General features: G+C 49.5%; 1 pseudogene; it reads left to right on the top strand.

Annotated features, from left to right (window-relative positions):
* Positions 1-658: 658 nt before the first annotated feature.
* On the top strand, positions 659-1,572 carry LOC139011634 (very long chain fatty acid elongase 5 pseudogene; annotated as a pseudogene).
* The last annotated feature ends 10,768 nt before the right edge of the window (positions 1,573-12,340 follow it).

Genomic DNA, 12,340 nt, shown 5'->3' with positions numbered 1-12,340 from the left:
AGCCGGTCCATCCTTGCTGCTTGACACAGTCGCTGCAGGAAAGAAACATCTGCACAGCATATGTTTCAAGGGACCTGGCATATATAGCATGTTGTTCTTAATATGTTTACTCTCCTTAGCGCCATGTGTTTTAACCAAGGTCACCTCTCTGAGAAAGGTTGTTTCCCCAGGTGGGGATTTTTCCCTGAGGTTAGGGAGGGGATACAACCCCTTAACTAAGTGCCAGGCGGGTAGTTAATCACTTTAACTACAAATAATCATGCTTAAGCTACATAATCTTTACTCCCTGGAATGGAGATAAGAAACGCCCTAACCTTTGCAATAGAAATTGACAGGATTAAAATCAACTGGTATAAATACAGATGTAACAAGACAATAAACATCAGATCCTCATCAGATCCTGACCAGAACTTTGGCTGGAGATCCTGGCTAGAGGTCCTGACTAGGCTGCTGATCAACTGAAGGCTGTCTCCGTGTCATTCCTTCTTCACCGACTCCGTCCACACCTTTGGGGACCCCTGGACCCGCTGGGGTCAGACCCCAGCATCTGTCGCGGTGCTGGGTGAGCTGTGCTTCCTTCCCAGGTCGTCCTCGTCTCCAGCTGTCCACGGACGCTCCCGCCGCCTCCGAGCTGCTTCTCCGAGCTGCTGTGGCCTGGAGCAGAGAGGTTTCAAAATGGAACATTTTGATGCATCACTTAGTACCTATTTCAAGGCATTGCTAGGCCCCCGAGATACCAGAGTAAAAGATTGGTTTCTTCTGGACAATTATATACCTACTTTCATCTGCTCCATCATATACTTACTAATTGTATGGCTGGGGCCCAAATACATGAAGAACAGGCAGCCGTTCTCTTGCCGAAAGATTTTAGTGATGTATAACTTTGGACTCACCTTGCTGTCTCTCTATATGTTCTGTGAGTTAGTGACAGGAGTATGGGAAGGCAATTACAACTTCTTCTGTCAGGATACACGCAGCGCGGGCGAAGCAGATATGAAGATCATCCGTGTCCTCTGGTGGTACTACTTCTCCAAACTCATCGAGTTCATGGACACCTTCTTCATCCTGCGCAAGAACAACCACCAGATCACGGTCCTGCACGTCTACCACCATGCCTCCATGCTGAACATCTGGTGGTTCGTGCTGAACTGGGTCCCCTGTGGCCACTCTTATTTTGGTGCCACATTTAACACCTTCATCCACGTCCTCATGTACGCATACTAAGGTCTGTCTTCTGTCCCTTCCATGCGTCCGAACCTCTGGTGGAAGAAGTACACCACTCAGGGGCAGCTGATGCAGTTTGTGCTGACAATCATACAGACCACCTGCGGGGTCATCTGGCCATGTTCGTACCCTCTTGGTTGGTTATATTTCCAAATCGGATACATGATTTCCCTGATTACTCTCTTCACAAACTTCTCCATTCAGACTTTCAGCAAGCAGGGATCCTCCCGCCGGAAAGAGCACCTGAAGGACCACTAGAATGGGTCCCTGGCCGCTGCCAACAGACACACCAACAACTTTTCATCCCTGGAAAACAATGTGAAGCCGAGGAAGCAATGGAAGGATTGAGGTCGAAGAGTTGCAAACCTCCCAACCAAGTCATCTGATTATAAGCACAGTATGAGTTGTGCCCGATGCTGCTGGAAGCCGGTCCATCCTTGCTGCTTGACACAGTCGCTGCAGGAAAGAAACATCTGCACAGCATATGTTTCAAGGGACCTGGCATATATAGCATATTGTTCTTAATATGTTTGCTCTCCTTAGCGCCATGTGTTTTAACCAAGGTCACCTCTCTGAGAAAGGTTGTTTCCCCAGGTGGGGATTTTTCCCTGAGGTTAGGGAGGGGATACAACCCCTTAACTAAGTGCCAGGTGGGTAGTTAAGCTACATAATCTTTACTCCCTGGAATGGAGATAAGAAACGCCCTAACCTTTGCAATAGAAATTGACAGGATTAAAATCGACTGGTATAAATACAGATGTAACAAGACAATAAACATCAGATCCTGATCAGTTCCTAACCAGAACTTGGCCAGAACTTCGTTGGAGTTCCTAACCAGAACTTCGCTGGAGGTCCTGACCAGATCCTGGCTAGAGATTCTGACTAGGCTGCTGATCAACTGAAGGCTGTCTCCGTGTCATTCCTTCTTCGCCGACTCCGTCCACACCTTTGGGGACCCTGGACCTGCTGGGGTTGGACCCCAGCACGATGCTCGTTAACAGCTGCTGTAAGTAGTCCGGCCTACAATAATGTGATTCATGTAGGACCTCCTTCATCACTTCAAAACCCCTAGGAAATGTATTCAGATTTAGACAAGTAGGCATAAGATTTTTAACATTTCTGGGCTCTCACCGATCCCCGCGCCATGCCGCGGAGGGAGTGTTATTGTAGTATACGACACTGCTGTTGCCTTATTAGTTATAACATGATAGGTGCTGAATTGTGATTCACAATTTGAAAACACTGTAATCCAAACTGTTGTGTTTTTATTTTTACTGTAGATCATGCATGTGATTGTAAATTTGTACAATGTTACAGTAGAGAAACACACATACCTTAAAATTTAAAAAGCAGGGCCCAAAGCTTACTAGTTTAAGTGTGCGTGTGACACATTTTCAGGTTACTTGTATGTGTGAAATCAGAAACGGCACCTTCGGTTTTGTAATACTGGCTTTAAATCAGGCAGACTCAAATCTAGTGGAACCGTCAGTTTAACTTTTTAACAGATCTCATTTTTTTATTTTGAGTGCCACTCTTAATAATGTAAAAAGGGGGGAGCTCTAAAGCAGTCTTGATGAAACTTAAATATATACTCTTTATCTTCAAGATTTTAGGAAGTGTGTAGGATGAGTAGGCCATGTGTCATTTCTGAAGTGCTAAGTGTTTTTATACGGGAAACAGAGCCCATTTTGCTTTCCACTTGTGAGAGAGAGCGATCAACTTTTCAAGCGGGAGGACTGATTGTGTAACATGTGACAGACTCCCACAGATGAGCCATGGTTGCCAGGGTCCAGACAAAGATTGATTTCTGTACTGCTATCTGTTTTGACACAAACTTCCTTTTAAAATGTGCCTCGCTTACCAAAATTAATAAAGGGGGGGAGAGGACCTTCCATAAAAAAAAGAAAAATGTAAGGTAAAATTAAACAGATAGAAGGGCACCTCCCTTTTATGCCATGACTAGGGGCGTTTGGTATATGCCCCATACGTGGAGTTGTCCTGTGCCAAGAGCCTGACATCCTGGGCTGAGAAAGCCCTGTCCCGGGACTCTCCTTTGTCCTGTATTGGGCCTCTCTTACCCTCGTGTCAAGAGGGACCCTCTTCTTACAATCCAATTGCCCATAGCTGTTGCCTGAGCCCTCTGTTCATGCTGAGGTTGAAGCCTCATGGTGGCTGGTACCATGGATCTGTCTCTCGCCCAATGGTGTGAGCTGGGCCCTCCCTGGAGAAGAAACCTGCGTTCCCCAAGATATGTGATCAATGCTGGGACCCTGCCAGCAGGCAAGGGGATCCCAAGGCAGTTGCTGGGCGTGGAGGCCATGGGGGCATAGGCTACCAAGGAGACAGAACTGAACCTCACATCACCCTGCATGGCCCCGGAGGATGGTTGGTTAGTCAAAGACGGGTAAGATTCCTCAGGGAGGAACGACCTAGGACAGGCACAGTCGCAGAGGGGCCGGCAGGAGAGAACTTGGGGGTCAACAGAGGTGGGGCACAGATCCTCACCCCCCCAACTATGCAAGGGCTTGAACACTCACCCCTTCTGAGGGAGGTCTCCTGCCCCCATGGCTGCTTCCTGCTTCCCACGCTCAGCTCAGATTGGGACCCAGGTAAAGACAGAGACTGGCTGACAGCAGCTGCCCTCTCACTGCAACAGGACTTGTTTCCCATTTCTACCTTGGACCACAGGGAAAGGGGCAGATGAAGGAAAGGGCTGTGTCAGGATGCTGCCTTCTGCTGGAGTCCAACCCCAGCGGGTCCAGGGTTCCCCAAAGGTGTGGACGGAGTCAGCGAAGAAGGAATGACACAAAGACAGCCTTCAGTTGATCAGCAGCCTAGTCAGGACCTATAGCCAGGATCTCCAGCCAAAGTTCCGGTCGGAGTTCTGGTTAGGAACTGATGAGGATCTGATATTTATTGTCTTGTTACATCCGTATTTATACCAGCCGATTTTAATCCTGTCAATTTCTATTACAAAGGTTAGGGCGTTTCTTATCTCCATTCCAGGGAGTAAAGATTATGTAGCTTAACTACCCACCTGGCACTTAATTAAGGGGTTGTATCCCCTCCCTAACCTCAGGGAAAGATCCCCACCTGGGGAAACAACCTTTCTCGGAGAGGTGACCTTGGTTAAAACACATGGCGCTAAAGGGAGCAAACATATTAAGAACAGTATGCTATATATGCCAGGTCCATTGAAACATATGCTGTGCAGATGTTTCTTTCCTGCAGTGACTGTGTCAAGCAGCAAGGATGGACCGGCTTCCGGCAGCCTTCTTCCCTTTCTTCTCCTTCTTTTTTTCTAAACACTTCCATGCCTTGTAGTTCTTTTGCTTTCTTTTCTTTTTCTCTCTACTACCCTCCATCCTCCATAACAGCTGACCCAGAGGACACAGCTTACTCCTCCTTGGACACCGACACCACCATCAAGCATGGCCCTGATGGACCCTTTGATGCAGCCCTTCAACTCGCTGACACTTCGGGAAGCCCGTTGCCAGTGACACTGCCCGCTAGCCAGACCAACAAAGACAATCAAACCAACAACTTGAGGACAGCTGAAATCTCTTGACTGAAGAGGCCAGCAACCTCCTAAGGAACGGGGCTCCTTGTGCGCTTCATCCACTATGTTTATAGCTATGCTTATTGTCATTGCTTGCCAGTCTTCTTCCGAGTCTTAAACAGACCAATCTGAGAGGTGGCCACTGATTTGCATGTGCTATCATTTAAAAAATAAAAAAGCGGGAATTTGCCGGAAGCCAGTCCATCCTTGCTGCTTGACATAGTCGCTGCAGGAAAGAAACATCTGCATAGCATATGTTTCAAAGGACCTGGCATATATAGCATGTTGCTCTTAATATGTTTGCTCTCCTTAGCGCCATGTGTTTTAACCAAGGTCACCTCTCTGAGAAAGGTTGTTTCCCCAGGTGGGGATTTTTCCCTGAGGTTAGGGAGGGGATACAACCCCTTAACTAAGTGCCAGGCGGGTAGTTAATCACTTTAACTACAAATAATCATGCTTAAGCTACATAATCTTTACTCCCTGGAATGGAGATAAGAAACGCCCTAACCTTTGCAATAGAAATTGACAGGATTAAAATCGACTGGTATAAATACAGATGTAACAAGACAATAAACATCAGATCCTGATCAGATCCTGACCAGATCCTGACCAGATCCTGACCAGATCCTGACCAGAACTTTGGCTGGAGATCCTGGCTAGAGGTCCTGACTAGGCTGCTGATCAACTGAAGGCTGTGTCATTCCTTCTTCGCCGACTCCGTCCACACCTTTGGGGACCCCTGGACCTGCTGGGGTTGGACCCTAGCACATGGGGACCCTGGAGGTGTGAGGACCCAGCTCTAAAGATTCCCTAGCAGGAACTTAGTGGCAGAGGCAGGCTTTGAACCCAGGTCTCCATGACCCATACTGTTTTGCCTTAAATTAGCAAATCTCTGCTGAGCCCCTTCTCTGGCATGAGGCATTCTATTATGAAGGCACATTGCAGGAAATGCCAAGATGAGTCAGACTGCTCCCCCTCTTCAAGTTACCAGCAATCTGGGGTGGGCTGGGGCCATCCTTTATTGTATAGAACATGCGTTAATTTGTAATCCTGGAAATAACTGTGATCAAAGAGGTCAAGTGACTAACTCAAGGTCACATAGCTATGACATGCTAAGAATTTATTGGGTGGCTGTTGCTGGAAGTCCTCAGCAGTCTGACACACTTATGTGGACCACCGCATTCCTACATGACAGGCAGGTGAAGGTCAGGGCTGCCCTTAAAAGTCACACAGAGGCTGAGGGGCCAAGTACTCAAGTGGTCTGTACTCAGTGCTCACAGACTGAGTGGAGATTCCACAATAGATGTAACCCTGAGAGCCGTCTCCAGGCTCCTGGGTCCGTGGCCTTCCACACAAGAAGATGCATTGGCTCACCCACTTCTCGTGGGGAAAGGTCGCTGCTTTGGCAAGCTGACTCAGGAGACCTCCCATCCCCAAATATTGTCCAGTAGGGAGAGGCCACCGAGGGCCCACTGAGTTGAGCTGTGCTGTATAGAGATATTTGCTTTAGGCTGCACAAGCCAGGGAAGGCCTGGATGGGCAGTAGGGGGAGGAGGCTGGGAATTGCTCTTTGCTCTCAGCAAGCAGTGGGCCCCAGGCCTCTGTTTTCTAGGCCTCACCGTCTTTGAGCTTCATGGCCTCTTGCAGCCTGTCCTCTCAGCTGGGCAGTGGCATCAGAGTAACACTGACTCCCTCACAGTTCTGGGAGGTTAGGGGAGAAATGGCTGAGCCCATCGTTGGACATCCTGTTCGACATGTTTTTCCTTCCTGCTCCCTCCTTGCCTCCCTCCCCTCTTAATTCCTAGCTGGTTAATCAGCCCTGAAGAGCTCTCCTGCTGCCTTCACATCTGCAGCGACAGCCTGTCCCTTTCCCACACTCTAGGCTTCCTGGCCACGGCCCTGCCATGCACGGAGCTCACTGGAGCCTTGCACATTAAGAGGGAAGAACGTGGGGGCTGCCCCAGGACATACCAGGAGGGCGTCCAGGGAGGCTCTTCTGCATTTGGTGTTTAGAGTCATCCAGCCTGAGTGTTCATCCTAGCCTCTGCCACACTGGCTGTGTGACCTAGGGTTTGTTGTTTCACCTCTCTGTGCCTCTGTTTCCATACCTGCAACTGGGGGTGGGAATAGTCTTTATTACCTCATAGAGATGCAGGGACTATTAAACGCAACCCTCATTAAAGCCCCTGGCAGTGGTAAGCTGTAGGAACCGTCATCTAAAGTAAACACAAAATGCAGCTGGAACTTCAGACTTCGGGGCCCACCTCTTTAGTTTTAAACTCATTTGTGTAAGTCATTGACAATAACAATAACAAAATAACATTTATCGAACACTTACCCGGTGCCAGGCCCCCTGTCAAAAACTTTGCATATATTAACTTGTTTAAAAATGTGAAGGTACCAGAGGGGTGTGTCTCCCTCCCAGCCCCAGCTCCCTCCACAGAGGCAGCCACTGGTACCAGCACTCTGTGTCTTTATTGATGTCCTCTGTGCCTGTACAGATATTTCAGTCTTTTTACCCATTCTGCTTTAATCTGAGGAGACACAATAAATTGTAATGATAGTTCTGTGTGGAGGCCCCTGCTCCCAGCACTGTGGGATTTTGAATCGCTGCTGAAACTCTGCAGAATGAGCTGTATGTATTGTGTAGAATAAATGCTCCAAGCTTTAGTTTACCTTGATGGGTTGACTGGGGATTAAATGAGATAATCCATGCGGAGGGACTTTTCGGAGCTCCTGGCACATCATAACTGCTCCGGAGATGGTGGCTAGAGGGGACAGTGAAGGTTTTATGGGTGCCTGAAGCTGTACAATTTGGGAGCTATCTTTAAGAGAGATACTGCAAAATTATAAATCCAATATTAGGAATGTAAGTGAATGTTTATTTAGAGGGAGAAAGGTACTCCAACAATTTACCCAATTTGGAAAGCCAGCAAATAACTCCAACACTTTAAGAACATTTTAAGTAATAACTTGCCTGACACACCACTATCACACTTTTTATTCCTACATTTTCTGGGTTCATACTCTTTAATCACTACTTCCCATGATAATGGTTTTATAAATAACTTTTTTTTTATTTTTTATTCTTGTATTATTATTTATTCATTATTGTATTATCTTCCATACAAACAATTTTTGCCCCACCCTGTATTAATCACTAAAGCAAACAACTTAAGGCACAATACAAATTTATTATCACAGTTCTTAGTCACCTTAACCAAGAGACAGAACTTAAAAATATACAGTAAATGGTAAGCATTACTACAGGTAGCTTAGTCTAACACATCAATGACATAGGTTTCATTCTTTTTTTTTAATTAGTTCTATTCTTGTTTTCATATCTGTTTGTGGTTATTGTCGAAGATATTAATTTTAATGCCTTCTTATGTTTAATTAATATATATATATATATATACATATATATATTTATATTTGGGGACTACAATAATATATACATATCAGAAAGTAAAAGAATGCCATCTTAATCTGCCCAAAATTACAGAATCTCACTAATTACTTGGTTGATTTTCGGTTAGGATTTTTTTTTTTTATTTTAATAATTTTTATTTCTTAAAGTATTACAAAGAGTATTACATATGTCTCCTTTTTTCACCCCTTGACATTCCCCCGGCCCCTACCCCCCGCCCCCCCCCGCCCTGTGTCTTGTGTCCATTGGTAAATCTTATATGCATGCATATAAGTCCTTCAGTTGGTCTCTTAATCCCCCCCCCAACCCTCCCCAGGCTTCCCACTGTAGTTTAACATTCTGTTCAATGTTGCTCTGCTTCTGTATCTACCCCTGTTCATCAGTCCATACTGGTCCCCTTTATTTGTCCCAACCTCACTGGAGTAGTCTCAACCTCACCAGGGCCGTCTGAGCCTCACCAGGGCCGTTTCAACCTCACCGGGGTCGTCCCTACCTCATGGGGGCCGTTTCAACCTGACCGGGGTTGTCCCTACCACACCGGGGCCGTTTTGACCTGACCGGGGTTGTCCCTACCACACCGGGGCCGTTTCGACCTGACCGGGGTCGTCCCTACCTCACGGGGGCCGTTTCAACCTCACCGGGGTCGTCCCTACCACACCGGGGCCGTTTCGACCTGACCGGGGTCGTCCCTACCTCACGGGGGCCGTTTCAACCTCACCGGGGTCGTCCCTACCTCACGGGGGCCGTTTCAACCTGACCGGGGTTGTCCCTACCACACCGGGGCCGTTTCGACCTGACTGGGGTCGTCCCTACCTCACGGGGGCCGTTTCAACCTCACCGGGGTCATCCCTACCACACGGGGGCCATTTCAACCTGACCGGGGTTGTTCCTACCACACCGGGGCCGTTTCAACCTGACCGGGGTTGTCCCTACCACACCGGGGCCGTTTCGACCTGACCGGGGTCGTCCCTACCACACCGGGGCCGTTTCAACCTCACCGGGGCCATCCCGACCTCACCGGGGCCATCCCAGCCTTACCGGGGAAACAGGAAGTTTGGCCCTCTGTCCCCTACCGGCGGCTCCCCACCAGACAAAATCTCCAGGCGTTCCTGGTGGTTGAACATCCAGCACTCCTGCCCTCCACCAAGTGCACAGACTGCCTGTCTGCTGTCCCCCAGCGCCCCACAAGAGACTGGGACCAGTGGGCATGTTTGTGCGCTTGCTGGTACAGCAGTTCCACAGTGCCGGCCCAGTCAGGCCCAGCCCTGGCCGGCCCCGGACCCGACTCTGCCCCCCGATTGCATCCCTCCCAGATGCAAGGAGCTGAAATCTGCAGCCTGCTGGGATGGGCTCTGTACTTGGTGCCTCTGCACATCCTACTCAGTCTCAATGCGCTTCTTTCTATGCGAGGAGTTGAAATCTGCAGTTTGTTGGGTTGGGCTCTGTACTTGGTGTCACATCTTACTCAGTCTCAATGTTCTTTCTCTCCTTCCAGTTGTAGAGCTTCCACTGGGCCAACTTTCCCATGGTTCTGTATGATAGGTGTTTGTCTGATATTTGGTAGTTTCGATGTTGTTGTGTGAGGTAGCACGCACAGGTCTCTTCCTTATGCCGCCATCCTGGTTCTTCTGGGTCTGCTTCTTGAGTGTGTCTCCCATGGCTGCGAGCAGTTGAAGTCTGCAATTTGTTGGGATAGGCTGCAAAAGCGCAGGTGGGTCTTTTTGTGCACCTGGCACAGCTTGGATGGGGATGTAAATTGATTAGGGCTGAGTCTCAGGGAGTCGCCATGGCGGAGCAAATAGCACTGGCTGAGTCTCCGCGGCCCCTTGAATCTCTGCCAGGGCTTTGTGTCCCCCAGTGCCGGCGAGCAGCTGTGCAACAGAGTCTCCCTCGCTTTCTGATGGCTGCAAGGCCGTGCTGCCTCTCCCCGTAGGGTCTGGTGCCTCATGATCCCGCCTGAACCAGCTCAGTGGATTTGAAAGTTTGCAGAAGCAAAGGCGTTTCTACTTGTGAGTCTGGCACAGCCCAGATGGGAATGTAAATTGCGTAGGGCGGGGTCACAGGGAGTCGCCGGGGCGGAGACTCAGCGGCCCCTTGCCTATCCAGGACTCCAGGACTTTGCGTCCCCCAGTGCCGGCGAGCAGCCGAGCGCCAGAGCCTCCCTCGCTTTCTGACCGCTGGAAGGCCATGCCGTCTCTCGCCTTGGGGCCTGGGGCCTCAGAGACCCGCCCGAACCAGCTCAGTGGATTTGAGAGTTTGTAAAAGCACAGTCATTCCCTCTTGTGCCTCTGGCACAGCCCTGAGGGTAGGGCGGGGTCACAGGGAGTCGCCAGCGTGGAGGAAATAGCGATGGCTGCGTCTCCGCGCCCCTCGCCTCCCCGGGACACCAGGACTTCTTGTCCCTCAGTGCCGGCAAGCAGCCGCGTGTCAGAGCTTCCCTCGCTCTCCGACCACTGCAAGGCCGTGGCCGCCTCTCCCTGTGGGATCTGGGGCCTCAGAGACCCGCCCCGAGCAAGCCCAGAGGATTCGAGGGTTCGTAAAAAACCGAGAATCCATTTGCAGCCCGCGTGGCGTGTGACTGCGTACCTCTGGTTTTGGTGCCTCCGTAGCTCCCACTGTCTCACTGCGCTTCTTTCTTTTCTTCCAGTTGTAGGTCTCCCACTGGGCCAACTTCCCCATGGTTCTGAGTGGCGGTTGTTTACTTCATAGTTGATAGTTTCAATGATGCTGTGAGAGAGCAGCACACACAGGTCCGCTCCCTACGCCGCCATCTTGGTTCTCCCCCGGTTTTATAAATAACTTTAATAGAGAGAATAAAAGAAATCCTGCTTTTGGATCAATAATTGTGTTTTTTTTTTAATATCTTTATAGATTTCAGAGAGGAAGGGAGAGGGAAAGAGAGAGAGAGAAACATCAATGATTAGAGAGAATCATTGATTGGCTGCCTCCTGCACATCCCCCACTGGGGATAAAGCCCGCAATCCAGGCATGTGCCCTTGGCTGGAATCGAACCTGGGACCCTTCAGTCTGCAGGCTGACGCTCTATCCACTGAGCCAAACCAGCCAGGGCAACAATTGTTGTTTATGATTGACAGCTTAGATGCAGAAAATGAGCAAATTCACACAGGCTTACACACTATTTGAGTGTTATCCCGTGCTCATGTTTCATAAACAGGAATTTTGGTAAGTACTATTTTATACTATTCCCATGAAAAGGGGGGGGGGGAGGGGAGCAACTGCGATCGTTATAATTCTATGCACCCAGTATATTTCTGACAGAAGAGAGCTCCATTTTGACTAGAGGGACTGAATTTCCCACTTACAATTCTCCAGGCCCTGTGATTGGAAGCATCTCTCACAGGCTGGCCTCTGCTGTCCTTCTGAACCGGCCACACGGTCTCCTGTCCTGCCCCACGGTAGGACACGCTCATATGGCGATTCCACTGCCATGTGACATCAGGAACTGGGTGGCGGGCGCTGGGGACAGGAATTCTCCTGGGAGCTGTGCCTGCTCTGGGGGGCTGACCGGAACTCAATAGGCGTGGAGGTGACTGAACCACATAAATATGTCCCTTGAGACTCAGATGCAATGTCCCTCCCAGTTAACTCCCACGTGAGCGGTCCCTGAATACCTAAGGCCACCCTGACATCACAGAGCAGGAGGGCAGGAGGGATAGAGGGACACTGGGGTGAGCGGAGACTCTGCCCTTTCCAGTTGTGGTTAAGACGACATTAGCAGCCCGGGCGGTGGTCTCAGTGGTTGAGCATCGACCTATGAACCAGGAGGTCACTGTTCCATTCCTAGTCGGGCACATGCCTGGGTTGTGGGTTCAATCTCCAGTGAGGGGTGTGCAGGAGGCAGCCAATCAATGATTCTCTCCCTCTCCTCCCCTCTCTCTGAAATCAATTAAAAAATAAATAATAAACAAACAAACAAACAAGACTTGACATTAGCAAAGCGTAGAGAAACCCAAGACCAGTTCCTTTCCAGGCTCCTCCCAGGGCCTCGGAAGGGGTGGTCAGGGTAGGCTCTGAAGGGTGCAGCTGCGGGAGTCTCGGTGTCCCCGGTCAGCTGTGGTCAGTGTCCATGGAAGCGTGTCCTTGAGAGAGAGAGTGCGCCACGCAGC

The sequence above is a fragment of the Myotis yumanensis genome, unplaced genomic scaffold, assembly GCF_028538775.1.
Source record: "Myotis yumanensis isolate MYYU_CA2020_CCGP unplaced genomic scaffold, mMyoYum1.0.hap1 SCAF_5, whole genome shotgun sequence".
NCBI lineage: Eukaryota > Metazoa > Chordata > Mammalia > Chiroptera > Vespertilionidae > Myotis > Myotis yumanensis.
Note: the sequence above shows the minus strand (reverse complement) of the source record. Positions and strands in the feature narration are given on the sequence as shown.